The following is a 21,432-nucleotide window of genomic DNA, read 5'->3' as shown; positions in this document are numbered from 1 at the left end:
CTAGACAGAAACCCAGATTTTTACCCTCCAAATCCCGAGTTCTTGCCCCTAAGTACAGGTAACCCTTGAATACCTCTGGGATTAGGGGCCAAAAATTCATTTATAACTTTACAGTAGGTCCTCCGTATTGCAGTCCACATCTGCAGGTTCAACCAACCATAGAGTACTCGCTCTGTGACCTTGAGATGTCAGTTCTAAGCCTTGGGTTTGTTAGGTAAAAATGGACATCATTGTGGTACCTGCATAGCAAACCACTGCAGAATTTAGTGGCTATCACATATAATTTGTTAGGATTCTGTGAGTTGACTGGGCTCAGCTGGGCAGTTCTAGATTGGGGTTTCATGCATTTGAAGTTCGATGTCAGCTGAGACTTTAGTTAACTTTGGGCTCCAATGGAGATTATATTGTAGGCACTTTAAGGTGTAAGCCCTCTAGGGGCTCATCTAGAGCTATCCACCAGAGTGCCTACACATGGTCTTCTCCCTCTGGTTTGGATCTCTCAGGGCAAATCGCTGGGTTCTGATAGGGAACACTCGGAAATAGAGCAGAAAGTGAGCTGTTCCAAGCCATACAGCAGGAAGCTCAAGGACAGGACTTCATATGATCTAGCCTTGGGAGTAGAAGTTACTTCTGTCACATTTTGTTAATCAAGGAATCTCCCCAGATTCAAGGGGAGATAGGGAAGATTCCTCCTCTTAATTGAACGAGTAGCAAAGAATTTATGGCCATCTTTAATTTACCACGCTTTACCACGCTTTAATTTACCTCATTTGTTTGTTTTTAACTGTTTGTTCTTGGAGGGATGTATGTAGATTTTATTAGCACATGCATCAAAAAGGAAGGCTGGTAGCCCCACCAGTACAGTCTTGAGTCTGTACATGAATGATTCTTTACATGATTTCTTTTTAATTGTGGTAAAATACACATAACACAGTTTACCATTTTAACCAATTTTATGTGCACAGTGGCATTAAGTACCTCATTGGCATTAAGAATATTTACATTGTTGTGCAACTGCCCTGCCATCCACCTCCAGAATTTTTTCATCCCCCCAATTGAAACTCTATGCCCGCTAAGTAACAACCCCCACCTGCCCACCACAGCCCCTGGCAACCACCGTTCTACTCCCTGTACCTCATATAAGTGGACAATATTTGTCCCTGTTTGTTTGGCTTTTTTCACTTAGCATAATGTTTTTAAGGTTCATCCATGCTGTAGCATGTGTCAGGCTTTTTTTTAAGGCTGAATAATATTGCATTGTATGCATGTATTATATTTTGTTCGTTCATCCATCAGTGGACATTTGGGTTGCTTCCCAAACGTCTGTTGTGAATAGACATTTGTGAATAATGCTTCAGGTAATATTAGTGTGCAGATATCTCTTCTAGGTCCAGCTTTCCATTCTTTTGGATATATACCCCAAAGTGGGATTGCTAGATCACATGGTAATTTTTAATTTTTCCATAGCAGTTGCACCATTTTACAATCTCACCAACAGTGCAAGGGTTCCAATTTCTCCACCACCTTTCTCTCATTTGTGTTTTGTGAGGTAATATTTGTAATCCACTTAAAGAGTGCCTGGCACATAGCAAATATTCCGCAAAGGTTAGCAGTTACTGTTTGATTCTTCAGAAGCCTCTTTTTCTTCCTTCTTCTCAGCAGTGTTTGAAGTTGCAAGGGCTGAATTCTTAGGTTGTGATATTCTTAGCATGAAGTTCACTTTCAAAAGCATCATAAATTTTCCCAAGTTACATAAGGAAATGCTGTGAAAGGATGTTGTACGTAGGTATGTGCGTAAGGAATCGAAGTTTCAAAACCAAACACAAGGTGGTAGATTAGGCATGCACACACACGCACACACACAAAAGGAAAAAAGAAAAGAAAAAGCTGCATAGGAGGCTTTTATAAACATGAGGTCGGAGTGAGCATAAAGGAACTAGGCCCTTGTTCATCATTTTTAATTTGGACCATACTGTTCAAGATCAAGGTTATGTCCCAAGAAAGTGAAAAGATTTGGAATGAAACTTCAGAAACTCAAAAAGCTTTCTTTTAAATAATTAGCCTTGGTACTTCCCTGGAGGTCGAATGGTTAAGACTCTGTGCTTCCACTGCAGGGGGCACGGGTTCCATCCCTGGTCGGAGAACCAAGATCCCGCGTGCTGCGTGGTGCGGCAGAAAAAAATAACAAATAAATAAATAGCCTTACTGTGTTTTCCCTGTCACTGCTTCTAGTGCTGATCTTTTAGCCTGATCTCTAGAGGTGTGAGAGTAAATAAGTTATTTTTTTAGAAAAAAAGTTGTTTGAAATGCCAAGAGCTATTTACCATCAGCCAACGTTTACTAAGAGACTACATGGGACCTGGGAATATGTTAGACAGGGCTGCAAAGATGACTAGGAAACAGTCTCTGCTTCTAGGTAATCTGGGAGACATCATCTACAAGAACACTTGAGTGAAATTTGGGAAATCCTGGCACAGTGGAATGTCAGGATGCCCAAGCAGCACAGAAGACACTGAGTGAGTCCAGGCTCTATGCAGCTACACTTGAAATAGTAATTACAGACACCCTCTTCAGCTCACTTCTCCTTCCCCCATGAGCTTCTCTGTCACTACTTCTTAGTTGTGTCTCTGTATCATCATCCTGGCTCTAGTGTCTCTCTTGCAAATTCTTATTGTTTTGTTTTGTATTTTTTTAATCACAATGTCTCTCTACCAACCCTTTTAAATACATGATTATATTTAATCCCTATGAACTCTGTAAGTATTGCTTGCCCCATCTTACAGGTAATGTATCTCAGGTTCAGAGAGGTTAAGCATTTTGCTAAAGCTCACACAGCCAGTAAATAAAGATAATCATTGTGAAATTTTCTCTGTCTTACTTCAAAACCCATATTCCTCTTGTGCAATCTTATAATTTTTCCTCCAAATAACAATCTGATTAATCTTCCTAAAGCACACTGGGTAATGTGTCAATGGCTCATTTTTTCTTCAACTTTAAACCTTGAAGTATACATTTGTAACTTGTTAATCAGACTTCCAAGGCCCAGTATTCATTGGTTGCAGCCTACCATTTCAATCTCATTTTGCTTCACAAACATCACGTCCTATGTGCACACAGGACTCACTGTTTCCCCTCACATACCCTATGACTCTCCTGACCTTGACTAAATGAGCAAGTTGCCCCCCCTATAAGTAGAAGGTGAATCAACCTCATCCAGTTGTTACAAGGAAAGAAATGGAAAGTGCTGGTGAACTGGGCCCAGCTAGGTGAGCCCAATACTGAGATGGAAACTGATCTCCCTTAAATTCCAAAAGTAGCAGGTAGAAAGCAGTTGTAGTTTTCAAAAGCTGGTTGCATTTTGAGCCTGACATGGTTCATTAATTCATTCAACAAATATTTTGGGGGCGAGGCATTGGACTAGGTGCAAGGGAACAATGATGATAAGTGGATATGTTTCTACCTGCAGTTTGGTAAAGGGAGACAATCAAATAAACATCCAGGTGAATCAGTTTCTCAAACATAAACGGGGGGCTGGGCACACAGCTAAGTTTAGTTGAAGAAGGGATTAAGGAAAGGATAAATACACTCAGTTTTTGCTTTTAAGCACTTCAATTGTTTAACAAAAAACCTTCACAAGTAAATGTTACAAGTCTATTCAATTAAACATAAATATGGCAAATGACAACTTTTCAAAATGCCAATAACATTACAGTCTTAATAAAATTTTCTCTTAAAATTCTAAATTTAAATCAATAATTAAAAATTTCAAGTTGGAATCATAAGATTCATCCATCATATTCTTTACTATGCTATATTTTCTTAAAATATAAATATTTTAAATTACAATTATTTGTAGACTGTTTCTTAACCCAAACTACAATATAGATGTGATTTATTCCTCATTTCTGTGCTTACGTTTAATCTTTTGGAGGTTATAAGACACTTACTTAAAAAATTCAATTCCCTGTACTGGGGGATTGCAGTTGCATATTGATGGTGGGGGGTGGCTAAGCCCCATGATTTCCCTTCTTCCCACCCCCAACCCTTTTCCTTTTGGCTCTTGAACTATGAGAACACCTGCCTGGGGGTGGTAGCAGCCATTATATCATCATGTAGATGGAGTCTGTATGGGAGATGATGAAACCAGCATGTAATGAAATTCATAGACTAGCAGAGGGCAGAGGTGGAGAGTAAAACTCCTGGCATTACTGCGGTGCTTGAATTAAGACCCACCCTGGATCCTCCTAATCACATGAACCCACACAATTCTTGTTTGACCTAAGTTTCAGTTAGATTTCATCACTCTTAACCAGAATAGTCCTAATATATTTCCTATGCTACGTTAGCCATTAATCTCCTCTATTATCCCAGACGTTCAGAAAACGTTTGTTACCCCCAAATAGCCTTGAAAGTGCTTGAGGAATGAAGGAAGATGGGGAGAGTCTAACCTGCATTAAAGTGGTAGAGAATGAGGTGTCAGTATTAAAAGGTGAAATGAGGGGCTGCTGGAGAGCTCTGCAAAATTAGGGATACAGAGCAAGAAGGAACCATGAGAACGTAAATGCCCTGCGGTCCTCTGAATTTGGGAGGACACCAGACTGCCCATGGTTTGTGGGCCAGGATGTCAAATGATTTTGTATGGGTACGAAAGTGTATTTTCCAGAAGCTTTAGCTCTCTGGGTGACATTTCCTTGCCTTCTGCCAATATAGTAAAGTGTTTCAGCTCCTGGGAGTACCATAACTTATTGTGATACGAATAGGCTAAACAGTTAAGTGTTGTAGAGGCAGAAAAATAGCAGGGGATTGAGCTCTGGGCAGGTCTGAGGACAACCTCAGATTCAGAGGAGGGAAAAATGGCATCCAGAAAGGGTAGTGTCAATGCATGTTGTTTTTGCTTGACTTCTTTCATTTCTCCTGGCAGTAGTGCCTCAATATTCCTTTGGGGAACAGTTCTTTATCCTCTTCTAGTCCACGTAGCAGGGCTGTCTCACCCCTGGCTCCTGCAATGCCTTGTAAATCAGTCCATTTCAATTTCAGTAATAGTTAAACATGCTTGTAGCACTAAAGACTGATTCAGCAGTCCTATCCCAACTAGTCTAATAAGCATCAAATCTTTTGTTTTGAGAAAGGAAAGTTCTCTTCTACTGAAGTTGTATCTCTAGAACTGCCAGTGTCTACCACTGCAATGGGAACGGGATGGGGTGGTCAAAGCCTGAGAATGAAGACAACCTCGAGGAGAGCATGGATGGATCCAAAACATGGAGAGAGAAAGATTCTGGCAACATTTTTTGAGACTCCGTATCTAGCCATGCCTGAATTCAGAGACTCCTCTGGACTTTTCAAGTACAGGTGCCATGGAAATCCTCCCTACCTCCCCCACTTCACTTCACATTCCCCCACCCCCCTTTTTAAAAATTCAGTCACTGAGCTGGATTTTCTTTTGGGTGTTATTCTTCCAAAGAAGTTCAATATGCTACATGTAGTTTCCCCACTAGAGGGTGTAGCTCACTCACTGTACCAGGAGCAAGCCTTCAGAGAGGTAATGCCGGCAGGCAGGCATTTGTTGTTAGACCTGTTGGGACGGTGCAGGGTCCCAGCCACAGAGGTCACATTGCTGATAGGGCCCTTGTCTTAGAAGACCTGGGAGAGCAGTCATGTTACCAAGTCCAAGCTCATACTGCTCACTGCATGACAGGCCAAAAAATCAAGAGACGAGGTATTGGGGCAAGGAATAGCAACTTTATTTGGGAAGCCAGGAGACCTAGAAGATGGTGGACTAGTGTCCCCAAGAACCATCTTACCCGAGTTAGAATTCAGGCTGCTTTTATACAAAAAGGGGAGGGAGTGTGACTGGTTGTTGTAAACTTCTTGGTGCCAGAATCCTTTGTGCTTCCAGCTGTCCACATAGGTCAGGTCACAATGTTCCTGTAAACTTCTAACAAGCCAGTGTTATTCTCTGTTCTGCAACTTTTTATTTCTATACAAATGAAAAGTCTTATACCTTTAAAGGTCAAGTTTGGAAGACAGAGCCTTGAGAATGGGCTATCATGTACATTTCAGGTTTTTTCTTCTCTGTTACAGTCAGATGACCAAGGCAAGGAAATGGAATAGGACCAGGGTGCCAGGTGAAGACTTCATCTCAAGAACAATGAAGCTTCCTTAGTCTTAAACAGAAAAAGGTAAGGGCAGGAATGGCAGATAGATTTGTCATCCATGCCAAATCTGATAGACACAGCATGCTTGGATTGCTATGTTGAGAAAGATTTTTGAAACCATATTCAGCTCAGTGGCATATACTGACATTGATTATTGATATCTGGTGTGGGCATGGGGAGAAGCAGGAGGGTTGGATGTGATAGATACTTTCCATCTATGGGTAAGATGTGTCTCAGTAGGAGTACTATTGGCATTTTGGATGGGTCCCTTCTTTACTGCGTGGGACTGTCCAGTGCATTGCAGGGCCTTCATCCCCTGAATGCTAGTACTACCACTCCAGTCACTGTGACAAGCAAAAATCACATCCCAACATATTTTTAAACGCCTCTTAAGAGAACAGTACTGCTCTACTTGAAAATCATTAGATTTGACTAAGAGTGACTTGACTTGGACTTACCTGAGAATTGATCTAGAGCTTCTTAAGTTCTTCAAGACTAACAGGAAAAAGTGAGGATTTTTCTTTTAGAACCTGAGAACAGACTTGTTACCAGTAGTGGATAGGAATTGAAAATGGAGATGGGAATAAAGGGTCTCTAATAAAGGGAAGAAGATGCTTATAAGGACAGGAAATCAGGTAGAACCTGACAGCAGGTGATTAATATGTCATCCCTCGTTGGGGAAAGGGTAGAGGGAGCCTCAGCTGTTAGAGAAGGGGTGTCCCATTAAACATCAGTGTTATTTGGAGTACCCCCATTCCACCTTAGCGTTCCATTGTCTTTAGGTGTTTCCTTAGGTCAGGAGTGTTGTCTTTATATGACAGTTCTCAAGGAGCTGCCCCCTACTTTGTACCTCTGAATCCACTGAATAATATCAGCCACATTAAATTATTTTTGGAACAAGTTAGCATATAAGCCAATGAATGAATAAATAAATGAATAAACTATTCCCTACCCCTTAATTTAAGAGTTCAAGTATCACCTATTTTCATATTCTTTATACCCCTGTCAACGCCCCTGCAGAGAGAAGTGAGAAAAGAGGGTTTGAACAACAGGCATGGTATTGTTGCCACTTTCAAGTTTTGCATTTGTCAAAGACCGCGAGGAGCACTTTAGTTGGACAAATTGGGTTTATTATTCATCACCGCGAGGGAGAACACGCATGGAACCCATAGGGTATCTCAGTAAAAGGATACTAGGAAGGATTTACTGTAGGATTTGGGATTATTAGGTTGATTTAGGGAAATTTTAAGGAAGACTGGCTTTGCCCTGGATTGGATGCTTTTAGGAAGTGAGAGTAATTCTATGATTTGGTATCTTAAAAAGTCTTATTTAGAAGGAGGGAAGAATAGCCACAGGCTAAAGTTGTAATTGGTAAAGAAGCAACAGTCACTCATGTTAGCCTAGATAGGGGATGTTTGGTAGTTTGGGTAATGTTTATGTTTTGCCTGTGTTCAGGCGTAATTATGGAGTAGTATTGTCTTTGTCTTGATACATCATGGTTGCAGAGCAGCTTTGTTGGATGTTCATGTTTTGTGAAATTGTTTATGATAAACAGGAGAACATCAAGGCCTAGCTGTGAGTAGAAGGCCAAACTATAGCAATGCCATGGTCAGCTCCTGGATGTCATGGGTTGCTTTTCTCTTTCTCACATTTTATTATATTTTTTTAATCATGTTTTCTTGCTCCCTCACTGGATTGTAAACTGCACAAGGGTACAGACTTATTTTGAGTACCATTGAGGACCCAGAATCTAGCCAAGTCTCTCAGTTTCATAAGTCCTTAAAGAATATTTACTGAATAAATGAATGAATTGTCCAGTTAGCCTACCAGACTGTGAGTTGCTTAAACTCAGGGGTCACTTCCTACTCAGCTCTGTATTTCTAAAAACAAACACAATTCTGGTGCATCTCATTAAATATATCTTGAGTTAAAGAGGAGCTTTCCATAGGATAAGATTTATTGATTTTTTAAAAATAAGAAAATACAATGAATTCCGCTTTTTGAAGGAAAGATGATGCTTGATTCAAATCGGTTCACTCATGACGAACAAAGGAAAATCACTTCACATTCAAGATTTTTTGACCTTCTGACATTTTCCACTGTGTTGAATTGTAAGAGTGAGGTGCAAAGCTCTAAGAGAAATTGATATAAATATTTAGTGACAATTTGTATGAAATACAACCTTTCTTCCTTCTACTCTGGGTGTACTATTATAGGGATTTTAAGCAAAGACAGGTCTTGATCTGTAAACTCTTAACTTAAAAATAACCCGGAACTACAAAGATTTGCCTCTCCCGTCAATACCGCCTTCACTCTGGAGACCCCTCTAATTTGTAATCATGGTGAAATATTATTAGAGCTTTTAGCAAATGTATAAACTTGTATGTTGAAGTAGGGGCAAGGGAAAACAATGACTCCCTGAAGAACCATGGGAAAATCTTTTCACTTTCCTGAACCGGAATTTTCTTATTTGTAAAATCACCATAATTATGGTCATTTTGGGTACCTACTGAGATAGGCTCTTGGAGGCTCATAGTGAAAGTGCTCTATGAACTACAAACAGGGAGGATTCATATTGTGGGGCAGCAAAGAGCATAATGGTCAAGAAAAAGATAGATACAGCAGTGTGGAAAACATAAGTGAAAATATTTGTCTTCAGCAGAAATGTAATAACAACAGCAAGCCAATTACTACATTTTGTGATAAATTATAGTCGGTGGACTTCTGTTATTGCATTTTTCTTGAAAAAGTGGTCCATTAAATAAAAAAAGTAACAGTAGCCACATAGGAAATAAAAAACATTGTTCATCTTCTGTAAATACTTCCTATTTGACTTGGGCAAAGCAATTAACTTTGGAGTCTTTTCTTTTTATGTGTACAAAGGGAATAATCTCGTCCCTGCCTACCATGCAGTATTGGTATGGGTTTCATAGGTGCCCTGTTTAGGAAAGTACTTTCTAAACTCTAGCAGGCTGTTAATTATATACCTGTATTATTTATAGTAATAGCCTGAGAGTAATAGTATCTTATTCTTTTTTTTTTTCACTTTACCTGCACCTAGCACAGTGTCTGGAACTTACTAGGTGTTTATTAAAGATTCATGAAACAAATGGACAAATAATGAGAGATTGTTTTAAAAAATTCTAAGGCTCTGGCCAAATATAAGATTCTAATCAAGATAATGTGAAGTTAAGCTTGAGGGCTCTGAATTTTAGATTTCTGGAATTGTTTCTTGGTTTCTCCCCTCATGAGCTATGAGATCTTGAATAAGTCCCTAAATTCTCCAAATCTCAATTATAAAATGGGAGTTAATACCAATACCTACTTCATAGGATTGTTTTGAATATTGAATAAGATAATTCCTATGTAGCATCAAGCACAGTGCCTGACATATAATAAACATTAAATTAAAGTCAGGTGTATTTATAAGTTTTCAAAAACTCCCCATCATGTAGTCTCTTTAATATTTTATATTTTGGTATGTATGTAATAAATATATTTTCAAAAGTCTGATCATACTGTATACATCATTTTATATCCTTACATTTTCTCTTTTTTAACTTAACATTGTATCATGATGGTTTTTGAAAACGTAATGCGTAAGGTCTAGTGGGACTTTTTAAAAATCATATATGGCTTAAAAAGGATGAGCCTTTAAGCAAAATGTTTAGCCAGAGAGTTTTGGTGTTCTCAAGCAGATCAACCTTCTGACTGCCCCAGGATGCAGAAAGAAAGTATCAGACAGAACTTGAACTGGAACCTGAAGGATGGAGGCGCATGTGTTGTCAGTGTAAAAGTGTGCTTGACCCCCCTCATCTTATTATGTACATGCCCTGGTCTCACATTTGGAATGCCTTCATAATCTGAAAAGAAAGCAACTATAGGCTAAAGAAGATACTGTGAAAGTTGGGAACTCAAATAATTCTTATGTGTGAAATCTCTGAAACTGCTGGGCATGAGAAGCAGAATGGATTTCTCTACTGGCCTGGGACAAGAAGAAGATTCTCACGAAATAGGTGTACTAAACATCAGGGAGAGGCATGGACAAGGATGTTTAAGTGGCGGTACCACCCTGGGAAAAGGAGAAGATTTAATTTGAGAAAAGTGTACTTCCCTTCAGTCCTGTTACTATCTTTGGAGATGCTAAGAACTATTTGGGAAATAAAAACCTTGGAAAATACTAAATTTCCTGCCAGTAAATTCAGAGGTCACTGGGGCATCTACATTTTTAGCATTACCATAAGCAGTGACACATTTCCTTCTCTAACTGTTAGGAACTGTTAATTGCAGATATACTATAAATTATTGAAACCAATCATCTATTGTTAGAATACTTACTTTTCCCTTGTATGTTACTCTTAGAACTATTATGCTAAACAGATCTGTACATTATTGTTTGACACCACCTTTAATACTTTCTGTAGCACTCACAATAGCCAAAACAATTTGAGAAAGAACAAAGTTGAAGAATCCACCTTCCTAATTTCAAAACTTACTGCAAAGCTACAGAAATCAAGACAGTGTGGTACTGGCATAAGGATAGACATATAGACCAATGGAATAGAATTTAGAGTCCAGACATAAACCCTTATATTTATGGCCAATTGATTTTCAACAATGATGTTAAGATGCTTCAGTGGGAAAGAGTAGTCTTCAACAAATGGTGTGGAGACAACTGGATATCCACATACCAAAAGTGAAGTTGGATCCTCTACCTCATACCATATACAGAAATTAACTCAAAATGGGTCAAAGAGTTAAGTGTAAGAGTTAAAATTATAAAACTCTTGGAAGAAAACACAGGAGTAAATCTCTATGACCTTGGGTTAAGCAACGGTTTCTTAGATATGACAAAGCACAAGCAACAAATAGATAAATTGGACTTCATCAAAATTAAAATCTTTTGTGCTTCATAGGACACCATCAATAAATGAAAAGACAATGCACAGAATGGGAGAAAATATTTGCAAATCTATATCTGATTAGATACAAGTTCCTTGTATCCAAAATATATAAAGAACTCTTACAACTCAACAATAAAAAGGCAAATAATCTGATTAAAAAGTCAGCAAAGAGTTTGGATAGAAATTTATCCAAAGAAGATATACAAATGGCTAGTCGGTCCATGAAAATATATTAAATATCATTTCTCACTAGAGAAATTCAAATTATAACCATGAGATGCCACTTCACATCCACTAAGATGGTTGTCATAAAAAAGATGGACAATAACAGATGTTGATGAGGTTGGGGAGAAATTGGAACTCTCACACATTGCTGGTGAGATTGTAAAATGTTGCAGCTGCTTTGGATAACAGTTTGACAATCCTGTGAAATGTTAGACATAGAGTTACTATATGACTCAGAAATTCCACTCCTAGATATATACCCAAGAGAATGAAAAGATATGTCCACACAAAACCTTGTAGATGAATATTCACAGAAATATTATTTATAATAGCCAAAAAGTATATACAACCCAATGTCCATTAATGGACAAACGGATAAAAACAATGTGGTATAGCCATACAATGGAATATTACTCAGCCATAAAAAGCTTAAATAACTGATATATTGTACAACGTGGATGAACCTTGATAACCTTATGCTGAAGGAAAGAAGTCGGAAACAAAAAGCCACATATTGTATGATTCCATTTATATTGATTGTCTAGAATAGGCAAATCCATAAAGGCAGAAAGTAAACTGGTGATTCCCAGGTACTGGGGGGGATGGTAGAATGGATACAGGTTTATTTTTGATGAAAATTATTCTGAAGTTAGATAGTGTTGATCGTTTCACAACTCTGTGAATATATTAAAACCTGGATTATATACTTCAACAGAGTAATATTCATCCTGCTTTTAAACTAAAACCCTAAGGATAAATTCTTAGCACTGAGAAGTTACTTTTCATTTCCCTGAAACCTTGGGATCCTAGGAAAATGGGTAGACAGTAAGTTTGAAGAAAGGATGGAAGTGAAGAGCTAGTAATAAATTTGGGAGAAGGGGTAGCAGTCATCTGTACAGTTTCTCTTCCCTCTAAGGAATGTCAGTGTGTTCCATGGAATTATCATGAGCACTCCCTTGGAAGCCTATAAGGTGAAGTTTTGAGATTGTCTGGAAGATAGTGTAGTACTGGCTGAAGATGACTATGATATAGGTTTTATGGTCTGAGTGAAGGAAAGACTTGGTAAATATGGAAGGAGAACTAGGGGCTAGGTATGAAAGCATGTTGATGGTAAGATGACAACTATTCCAGTCTGTCCGACACTGTCCTGTTTTAGCACTCAAATTTTTGCATCCCAGGAAAACCCTCAGTCTCAGGCAAACTGGGACAGTTGGTCCTCTAGTTAGAAGCAACATAACAAGGACACTGATGGTCTTCCTATGTGACAGGTATTATGCTAGGCTCCCTTTATGCATTATCTTTTTCAGTTCTCACGGCCAACCTCTCAGGTAATTACTGAGGTTAATTATCTGTCCTAGATCATAGTTTGAATAGAAGAGCTGAAATTCCAATTCAGGTCAATAAGGATCAGTCTTCACTCTTAACCACACTGTCAATTCTGAGCGATTGAGTCCATACAACAAGTGATAAAACTTCAAAAAAAGATAACTTTTAAAGGGTTAAGTTTAAAAGTGCTTTTTATACCCATTATTACTTTCATTCTCCCCAAGAACTCATTCATTCATTCAATAAGTACTTACAGTGCTTATGAAGTACTAGACATAGTGCTAAGTACTATGAATAAATCAAAAACCTGCCTTCTGACTTCATGGAGCTTAAAATTAGGAAATAAAGAAATAGAAAAAAGGGGACTTCCCTGGTGGCGCAGTGGTTAAGAATCCTCCTGCCAATGCAGGGGACACGGGTTTGAGCCCTGGTCTGGGAAGATCCCACATGCTGCAGAGCAACTAAGCCCGTGCGCCCCAACTACTGAGCCTGCGCTCTAGAGTCCATGAGCCACAACTACTGAAGCCCACACACCACAGCTACTGAAGCCTGCGTGCCTAGAGCCCATGCTCCACAACAAAAGAAGCCACTGCAACGAGAAGCCTGCGCACCACAACAGAGAGTAGCCCCCGCTCTCTGCAACTAGAGAAAGCCTGTGTGCAGCAACGAAGACCCAAAAAGCAGCCCAAAATTAATTAATTTAAAAAAGAAATAGAAAATAAAGTGCGAGTTATAAGAATTATGAAGGAAACAGAAGCATATTAACGTGGAAAATGTCAGAGATAAATCTGTGCTAGGTAGAATGGTCAGGGAAGGCATCTGTGAGGAAGAGATATATAGGCTGAAACTTAAATGAAGAGGAAGAACTAGCCCTGTGAAAATCATAGGGAAAACATTCTTATGTTTGTCCAAAGGTCCTGGAGCAGGAAAGAGCTTTGTACATTTGAAAATATTAGGAAAGAAGAGTCAGTGTGGTCAGAGCATATTTAGCAAGTGAAGCAGTAAATATAATCTCATATTTGTAAATAAGAACTCAAGGTTTGGAGGAGTTATGAGATTTCCCAGTATCACTTAACCACAAGGGCAGGACTCAACCCAAGATCTTCTGACTAAGTACTGAGACTTGTTGCTTTAATTGTTATCTTGAAAAGGGCGATTTGTCTGACAGCTATGATTTTCAAACATTTTAGGAACAAAACCTTTTTCACATAAAACCTCATATTGAAACTTAATGTTCAACACTGATAGAGGGAGGCTTCTCTGCTAGAGTTGTAGGTGAGACTCAAAATCTCACTTTAGTCCCTGTTACCCCACGCCCCTTGGATTCACCCAGCAGAACTGAAACTCCAATGATGCTGTTTTCAGTTTAGAGGATCACATCTTAAGGAGTTCACACACATTTTCCAAAATATGTAGAAGTGTTATCAGTCAGCTACACATTAGAGTCTCAAAAGAGGGTTCTGTTTGGGGATTTTGGTTTTCACTTACATGTTCGCAAAGCAGTACACGCAGGAGTTAGAATATGTAACATTGTTAGAAGCACATAATGGGTTGACTCTTATGGAGCATGTATGTTTCCGTTGTATAGCCTTCTTTTGATAATGATGGCACGAAATGTCCTAAAACAAAACTCATAGGTCAGACTCTCTACCCAGCATGATCTCTTAATGACTTCTAATATAAGTTCTCTGGTGTTTTGTGCAGAGAGGAGATAATGATCAAATATGTCTTCTTTTAGACTTCAAACATGAAAACTCTTAAATTCAGCAGTCAGAGTCTTTGGAATTTTCTCTGTGAAAGGCAGCTGAGGCTATTCAGCCCTAATCCTTGACTATTTTGTATCTGTAACTTCTTAGAAGGGAAGTAGATTATTCTGGGAAGTGGCAATAATGACTATAAACATTGTCCAGGTGCCTCTGGAGTCATTTTAGTTCATCAAAATCCACCCTCCTTTAACTCTTGTGCCTGGATTGGGCTACCCTGTGTGGTCCCACTCTGGCACTGGCTATAGTTCAGTCTTTTGAGGATTAGGAAGCTGGAATAGTGAGGGAAGAAGCTACCAGGTTCAGATTTTACCAGTTATCTCCCCCATTTTATCCTGATTTCTTCAATATTACCAGAGTTGGAGTAAGCTGGTCTTAGAGGAACTTGAGTGACAGAATAATTTGTCTGTAGGCAACAGGGAGGCTTGGAAAGTTCATGAGAACTGTGTAATGAGCAGATTAGGAATGAGCTGCCACAATTCCCTACTCCATAGGTTCAGATCACAGTCTATCCATATATCCAGTTTTTTAGCCTACTGCCCTGTGTACAAAACTTCAGTGGCTCCCATTACGTACAGTAATGTTTCTCAGATTTCAGTTACTTGGTTCACGATTCCTTCTGAATTCATATGCCATTTTTCTTTAATTGGCTGCCTTTTTAAACTTGACTAGTCACCTTAGATTGGTCCTAAGCATGAATATTCATGATATCTTGAATTTGAAGTTGTACTTATATTTTTTCTAACACACATTTTAAAAAGCTATAATTATTGCAGTAAAAGATATTCATTGGCATATTAACTACAATCATCACTAATACTATAAGAAGGTACTCAAATCACTCTTTGGGAAATACTGTTTTTGTCTCTTACCTCGTCTTTTAATGATTAAGCCCATATGGTTTGTTTGGGAAGGATTTACCGAAGAATTGATTCTTTAGTGTGTTCCTAAAGAATGAAAATGACTTCTAAAATTGGATATAAGTATAGAAAGAAGGATAATTTAATTAGAGGGAATTACAGTACAAAGACAAATGGGAATAGCAAGGACCCCAAAATGGTTTAAGTTAGCTAGAACCTAAAGTGAGAAAAGGGGAGTTCTCGTTTTAGGGACAAAGAGGCTGGGTCAAGGAGGATATGCAAAAAGTTTACGCTAAGGGTAGTAGGAGTCCTGCTTTAAGGAGGGTGGTGTCTCAATCAGATTTGCATTTTAGTAGGCCCATTCTTATGGTTGTGGAGAAGATTACTGTAGGGATTGACAGACTTTTCCTATTAAGATCCAGGTAGTAGATATTTTCCAATTAAAAGCCGTACTACACTCTCTGTTGCTCAGCTTTGTTGTTGAAAGCAGCCAGAGACAGTATGTAAACAAATGAGTGTGCCTGTGTTCCAATAAAATTCTATTTTCAAAAAGTGGTGGCCGTGGTTTGCCAACCCCTGGATCAAACTAAGTACAAGGAAAGCGTTAGATGGTTCTTGAAATAATATGGGCAAAAAGTCAGAAGAGCTTCAATGAAAGCATCAGCAATGAACTTAGAGGGAAGAAAGTTATTAAAAATCAAAAATTAGGAGCTTTAATTGCTAGCGGTAGATAAGGAGGTGAAGGAGGAGTAAGAGACAGGGATGAGTCCTGGTTTTCCTCACTATTTATTTTGACAGAGATGTCTAGCTTGAACCATATAAATTGCCACTGTGTAGCTCAAAAATGGTCAAATATTAGCAGTTTTACATGGTTTAATATGGTTCAACCTAATAGAAATACTACAAGCTTAGGATTGTAAAATCATTCTTATGCAGGAAGTAGCAAACTTACCTTATATGCAATGTTACCAAAAATATCTGGAAAAAAAAATTTAGTAAAAGGATCAAAAAAATGTAGTGTTGAGATGTGAACAGCTACTTTGCCCATTAAGTAACCTCATGCAAATCAATAACCATGAAAATCATAGAAAAATATGCGGCTTCTTCACACAAGGTTTGTCTGACCAGGCCTGATTCCCAAACACTGTTTCCTTCCCCTCCTCATGCCTGACACACAATGTGCTGCCTGAGAATTCAGCCTTAGCCCATTCTAGCTTTAATGCTGACCTTAAGCAGGAGAGATTCAAACCCGGGGACTCAACATATCATCCACTGCTGGGCAGCTCACACATTGTCTAGACCCATTTTAGAGACAAGTCTAGTTCTTGATAGTCATCCTGGCTACCTGCTGACAGAACTCTTAGATACCTGCCTTCATATATATATATATATATTTTTTTTAATTTCCTGTCTTGAATATACTCTTTCCAAATTCTCTATGTTTCTAAGGAAGCGTCTTCCTTTGTTTGACCTCTGTGTCAACAACTGCTTACCCAAACTGTTAACTGTTCCTGTTACCTTCATCCTTTATGTCTACCTCACAGCCTTGACTTCTTTCAGCTCTGAGGCTGAAGCTTCTCTTTGCCTCCCCCTCTATCTGTGTCATCGTGCCAGCAGATTGTTTCACATCACGGACTTCCCTTGTTGGTGTCATTTTGCTGGACTTAGGAAGAGCTGAGCCCTCTCTTGAGATTTGATAACATCGGGTTGTGCTGTAATAGTAAGCCACGTCAGAAACTGACCCTGCTTTGTGTAGAAGGCCTTCGTGTGTGTGCACACGCACAACACAAGTGTGTGGGGGTGTCTGGCTGGTGGGCAAGTATCAGGAAGAAGAGGGAGGAGAGAGGAAGTTGATTATCAAGTCAGAGACCGATTATTTATCAAATGTTCGTTGTACATTTTAGGGATCATCCCTTAAAATATCTTGAGTCTGAACCTCTCTGTGGCAAAATTCTTAGGATATTAAAAAATGGACTCAACCACCAATAATCATTTTGGTTGAAGTAGTGAATTCGTTAACTCCAAGAGAAATGTCAAAATTTCAAAAATCCCAACATCCAGAAGTCAGTTATCATTGGCTGGTTACTTCCCTTAGAAGAGCAAATGTTTACTCCCTCCCTGAGGTTCTGTGATAAATCCTTACATGAGAAATAGCCAATAGCCAAGACAGCCACAGAGAAAGGTTTCATCTTTTCCATAAAGAACAATATGATTCATCCACGGGAGTTCCTTCAGTTGAAAGTTCATAGCAAATCCTCAAAGGCTCAGTTTTGTTGATGATCTGAGAGCTGTGGCCCCATTATGAGAACCTTAGAACCCATTATGAAGTCACTTTGCTAATAACTGTTTACATGTGCCACTGAGGGCAAAGTCATCCTGTCACTAAAGAATAAGACTTGCAGGTAAAATGTTTCCTTCTTAACAGGCTTTGGAGCTGAGGCTTTGACAGCATGATATAACATTGTTTTGTTTGATTGTTAAATTATTATTCAATTCCATAGAAGTATATATATATATATATATATGTGTGTATACAGATTACTTTCCATTATGGGTTAATACAAGATATTGGATATAGTTCCCTGTGTTACCCAGTAAATCCTCTTTGCTTATCTATTTTATGTATAGTAGTTTGTATCTGTTAATCCCATACTCCTAATTTATTCCTTTTCACCTCACTTTTCCCTTTGGTAACCATAAGTTTGTTATCTAAATCTGTGAGTCTGTTTCTGTTTTGTAGATAAATTCATTTGTATTATTTTTTATATTCCACATATAAGTGATATCATATAATATTTGTTTTTGTCTGACTTTAATTAGTGTTATATTCTCTAGGTTCATCCTTGTTGCTGCAAATGGCAATATTTCATTCTTTTTTATGGCTGAAGAATATTCCATTGTATATATATACCTTCTTAAACCAATCATGTCTTGATGGGCATTTGGGTTCCATGTCTTGGCTATTGTAAATAGTGCTGCTGTTAATATTGGGGTACACGTATCTTTTCAAATTAGAGTTTTCATCTTTTCTGGTATATGCCCAAGAGTGGGATTGCTGGATCATATCATTGCTCTATTTTTGGTTTTTTAAGGAACCTCAATAATGTTTTACATAGTGGCTGCACCAGTTTACATTCTCACCAATAGTGTAGGAGGGTTGCCTTTTCTCCACACCCTTTCCAGCATTTATTTTTTGTAGACTTTTTGATGATGGCCATTCTGATCAGTGTGAAGTGATGCCTCATTGCGGTTTTGATTTGCATTTCTCTAATAATTAGCAATGTTGAGCATTTTTTCATGTGCTGTGTTGGCCATCTGTATGTCTTCTTTGGAGAAATGTCTGTTTAGATCTTCTCAGTTTTTTGATTGGGTTGCTTGTTTTTTTGATACTGAGTTGTATGAGCTGTTTGTATATTTTGGAGCATTTACCCCTTGTCAGTCGCATTGCTTGCAAATGTTTTCTCCCATTCTGTAGGTTGTTTTTTCATTTTGTTGGTTTCCTCTGCTGTGCAAAAGCTTTTAAGTTTGATTAGGTCCCATTTGTTTATTTTTACTTTTATTTCTTTTGTCTTGGGAGATCTAAGAAAATATTGCTACGATTTATGTCAGAGAATGTTTTGCTTTTGTCTTTTCTAGGAGTTTTAGGCTGTTGTGTCTTATATTTAGGTCTTTAAACCATATTGAGGTTTTTTTTGTGTACAGTTTGGAAGTGCTCTAATTTCATTGATTTACATGAGGCTGTCCAGCTTTACCAACACCACTTGCTGAAGAGACTGTCTTTTCACCATTGTATATTCTTGTCTCCTTTGTTGTAGGTTAATTAACTGTAGTCATGTGGGTTTATTTCTGGGCACTCTATTTTGTTCCATTGATCTATATGTCTGTTTTTGTGCCAATACAATGTTGCTTTGATTACTGTAGCTTTGTAGTACTGTCTGAAGTATGGGAGGGTTATGCCTCCAGCTTTGTTCTTTTTCTCCAGGATTGCTTTGGCAATTCTGGGTCTTTTGTGGTTCCATATAAATTTTAGGATTATTTGTTCTAGTTCTGTGGAAAATGTAATGGATTTTTTTGATAGGGATTACATTAAATCTGTAGATTGCTTTTAGTTATATGGCCATTTTAACAATATTAATTTTTCTAATCCAAGAGCATAGGTTAGCTTTCCATTTCTTTGAGTCATCTTTAGTTTCCTTTATCAGTGTGTTATAGTTTTCAACGTACAGGTCCTTCAACTCTTTGGTTAAGTTTATTCCTAGATATTTTATTTTTTTTGACATGCTTTTAAATGGGACATTTTTTTTAAACTTTCTGATATTTCATTGTTGGTGTAAAGAAGTACAACAGATTTCTTTATATTAATCTTCTACTACCTTATTGAATTCATTTATTAGTTCTAAGAGTGTGTGGAGTCTTTAGGGTTCTCTATATAGAATATCATGTCATCTGAAAATAGTGTCATTTTTACCTCTTCCTTTCCAATTTGAATACCTCTAATTTCCTTTTTTTTTGTCTGATAGTTTTGGCTAGGACTTCCAATATTATGTTGAATAGAGTGATGAAAGTGGGCATTCTTGTCTTGTTCCAGAATTTAGTGGGAAAGCTTTCGGCTTTTCACCGTTGAGTATTATGTTGGCTGTGGATTTGTCATAACTGGCTTTTATTGTGTTGACATATGTTCCCTCTAGACCTACTTTGGTGAGAGTTTTTAGCATAAATGGATGTTGAATTTTATCAAATGCTTTTTCTGCATCTGTTGAGGTGATCATGTGCTTTTTATCTTTTCTTTTGTTAATGTGGTGCGTCACACTGATTGATTTGCATATGTTAAAACATCCTTGTGACCCTGGAATGAACCTAAATTTATCATAGTGTGTGATCCTTTTTATGTATTGTAGGATTGGTTTGCTAATATTTTGCTGAGGATTTTTTCATCTGTATTCATCGAAGATATTGGCCTATAATTTTCTTTTTCTGTAGTATCTTTGTCTGGTTTTGGTATCAGGATAATGGTGGCTTCATAGAGTGAATTTGGAAATGATTCCTCTTCGTTAATCTTTTGCAAGAGTTTGAGAAGGATCAGTATGACTTCTTCTTTTTGTTTGGTAGAATTCCCCAGTGAAGCTATCCGATCTTGGACTTCTCTTTGTGGAGATTTTTTCTTAAATTACAGATTCTATTTCATGTCTAGTGATTGGTCTGTTCAAATTATCTCTTTATTCTTGACTCAGTTTTAGCAGGCTGTAAGTTTCTAGAATCTTGTGCATTTCTTCTGGGTTGTCGAATTTGTTGAAATACAACTGTTCATAGTGTTCTCTCATGATTTTCTATGGTATCATTTGTTATTTCTCCTCTTTCATTTCTTATTTTGTTTATTTGTGTCCCCTGTTTTTTTCTTGGTGAGGCTGGCTGGAGGTTTTTTATCTTGTTTGTCCTTTCAAAAAAAACAGCTTTTGGCTCTACTGATCTTTTCTATTGTTTTTTTAATCTGTATTTATCTCCTCTCTGATCTTTATTATTTCCTTCATTCTGCTGACTTTGAGTTTTGTGTGTTCTTTTTCTAATTCTTTTAGGTGGTAGGTTAGGTTGTTTACTTGAGATATTCTTATTTCTTAAGGAAGGCCTGTATCACTATGAATTTCATCCTTAAAACTGCTGTTGCTGCATCCCATAGATTTTGTAAGGTTGTGTTTTATTGTCATTTGTCTTGAGGTGTTTTCTGATTTCCTCTTTGATTTCATTGTTCGGTCACTTTTTTTTTTTTTTTGAGGTACGCGGGCCTCTCACTGTTGTGGCCTCTCCCATTGCGGAGCACAGGATCCGGATGCGCAGGTTCAGCGGCCATGGCTCATGGGCCTAGCCGCTCTGCGGTATGTGGGATCTTCCCAGACTGGGGCACGAACCCGTGTCCCCTGCATCGGCAGGCAGACTCTCAACCACTGCACCACCAGGGAAGCCCCGGTCACTGGTTTTTTTAGTAGCATGTTGTTTAGTCTCCATGTGATTGTTTTTTTCCCATTTTTCTTCCTGTGGTTGATTTCTAATTTCGTACTGTTATGGTCAGAAAAGATGCTTGAAATAATTTCTATTCCCTTAAATTTGTTGAAGCTTGTTTTGTGTCTTAGTATGTGGTCTATCCTAGAAAATGTTCTATGCACTGTTGAAAAGAATGTGTATTCTGCTTTTCTTGGATGTAATG

General features: G+C 38.1%; 1 long non-coding RNA gene across 2 annotated transcripts in view; it reads left to right on the top strand.

The window, feature by feature from the left end:
* The window catches only part of LOC132518524 (uncharacterized), a 72,352-nt gene that overhangs the window by 874 nt on the left and 50,046 nt on the right, over positions 1 to 21,432 (top strand). For both annotated transcript variants that reach the window (XR_009539904.1, XR_009539905.1), the window contains exon 3: positions 6,082 to 6,179. This is a non-coding gene — a long non-coding RNA (uncharacterized LOC132518524). The remainder of the gene's footprint in view (positions 1 to 6,081; positions 6,180 to 21,432) is intronic.

The sequence above is a fragment of the Lagenorhynchus albirostris genome, chromosome 3 (genome assembly GCF_949774975.1).
Source record: "Lagenorhynchus albirostris chromosome 3, mLagAlb1.1, whole genome shotgun sequence".
Taxonomy (NCBI): domain Eukaryota; kingdom Metazoa; phylum Chordata; class Mammalia; order Artiodactyla; family Delphinidae; genus Lagenorhynchus; species Lagenorhynchus albirostris.
The sequence above is the reverse complement of the archived record's forward strand: the minus strand, read 5'-3'. Positions and strand labels throughout refer to the sequence as shown.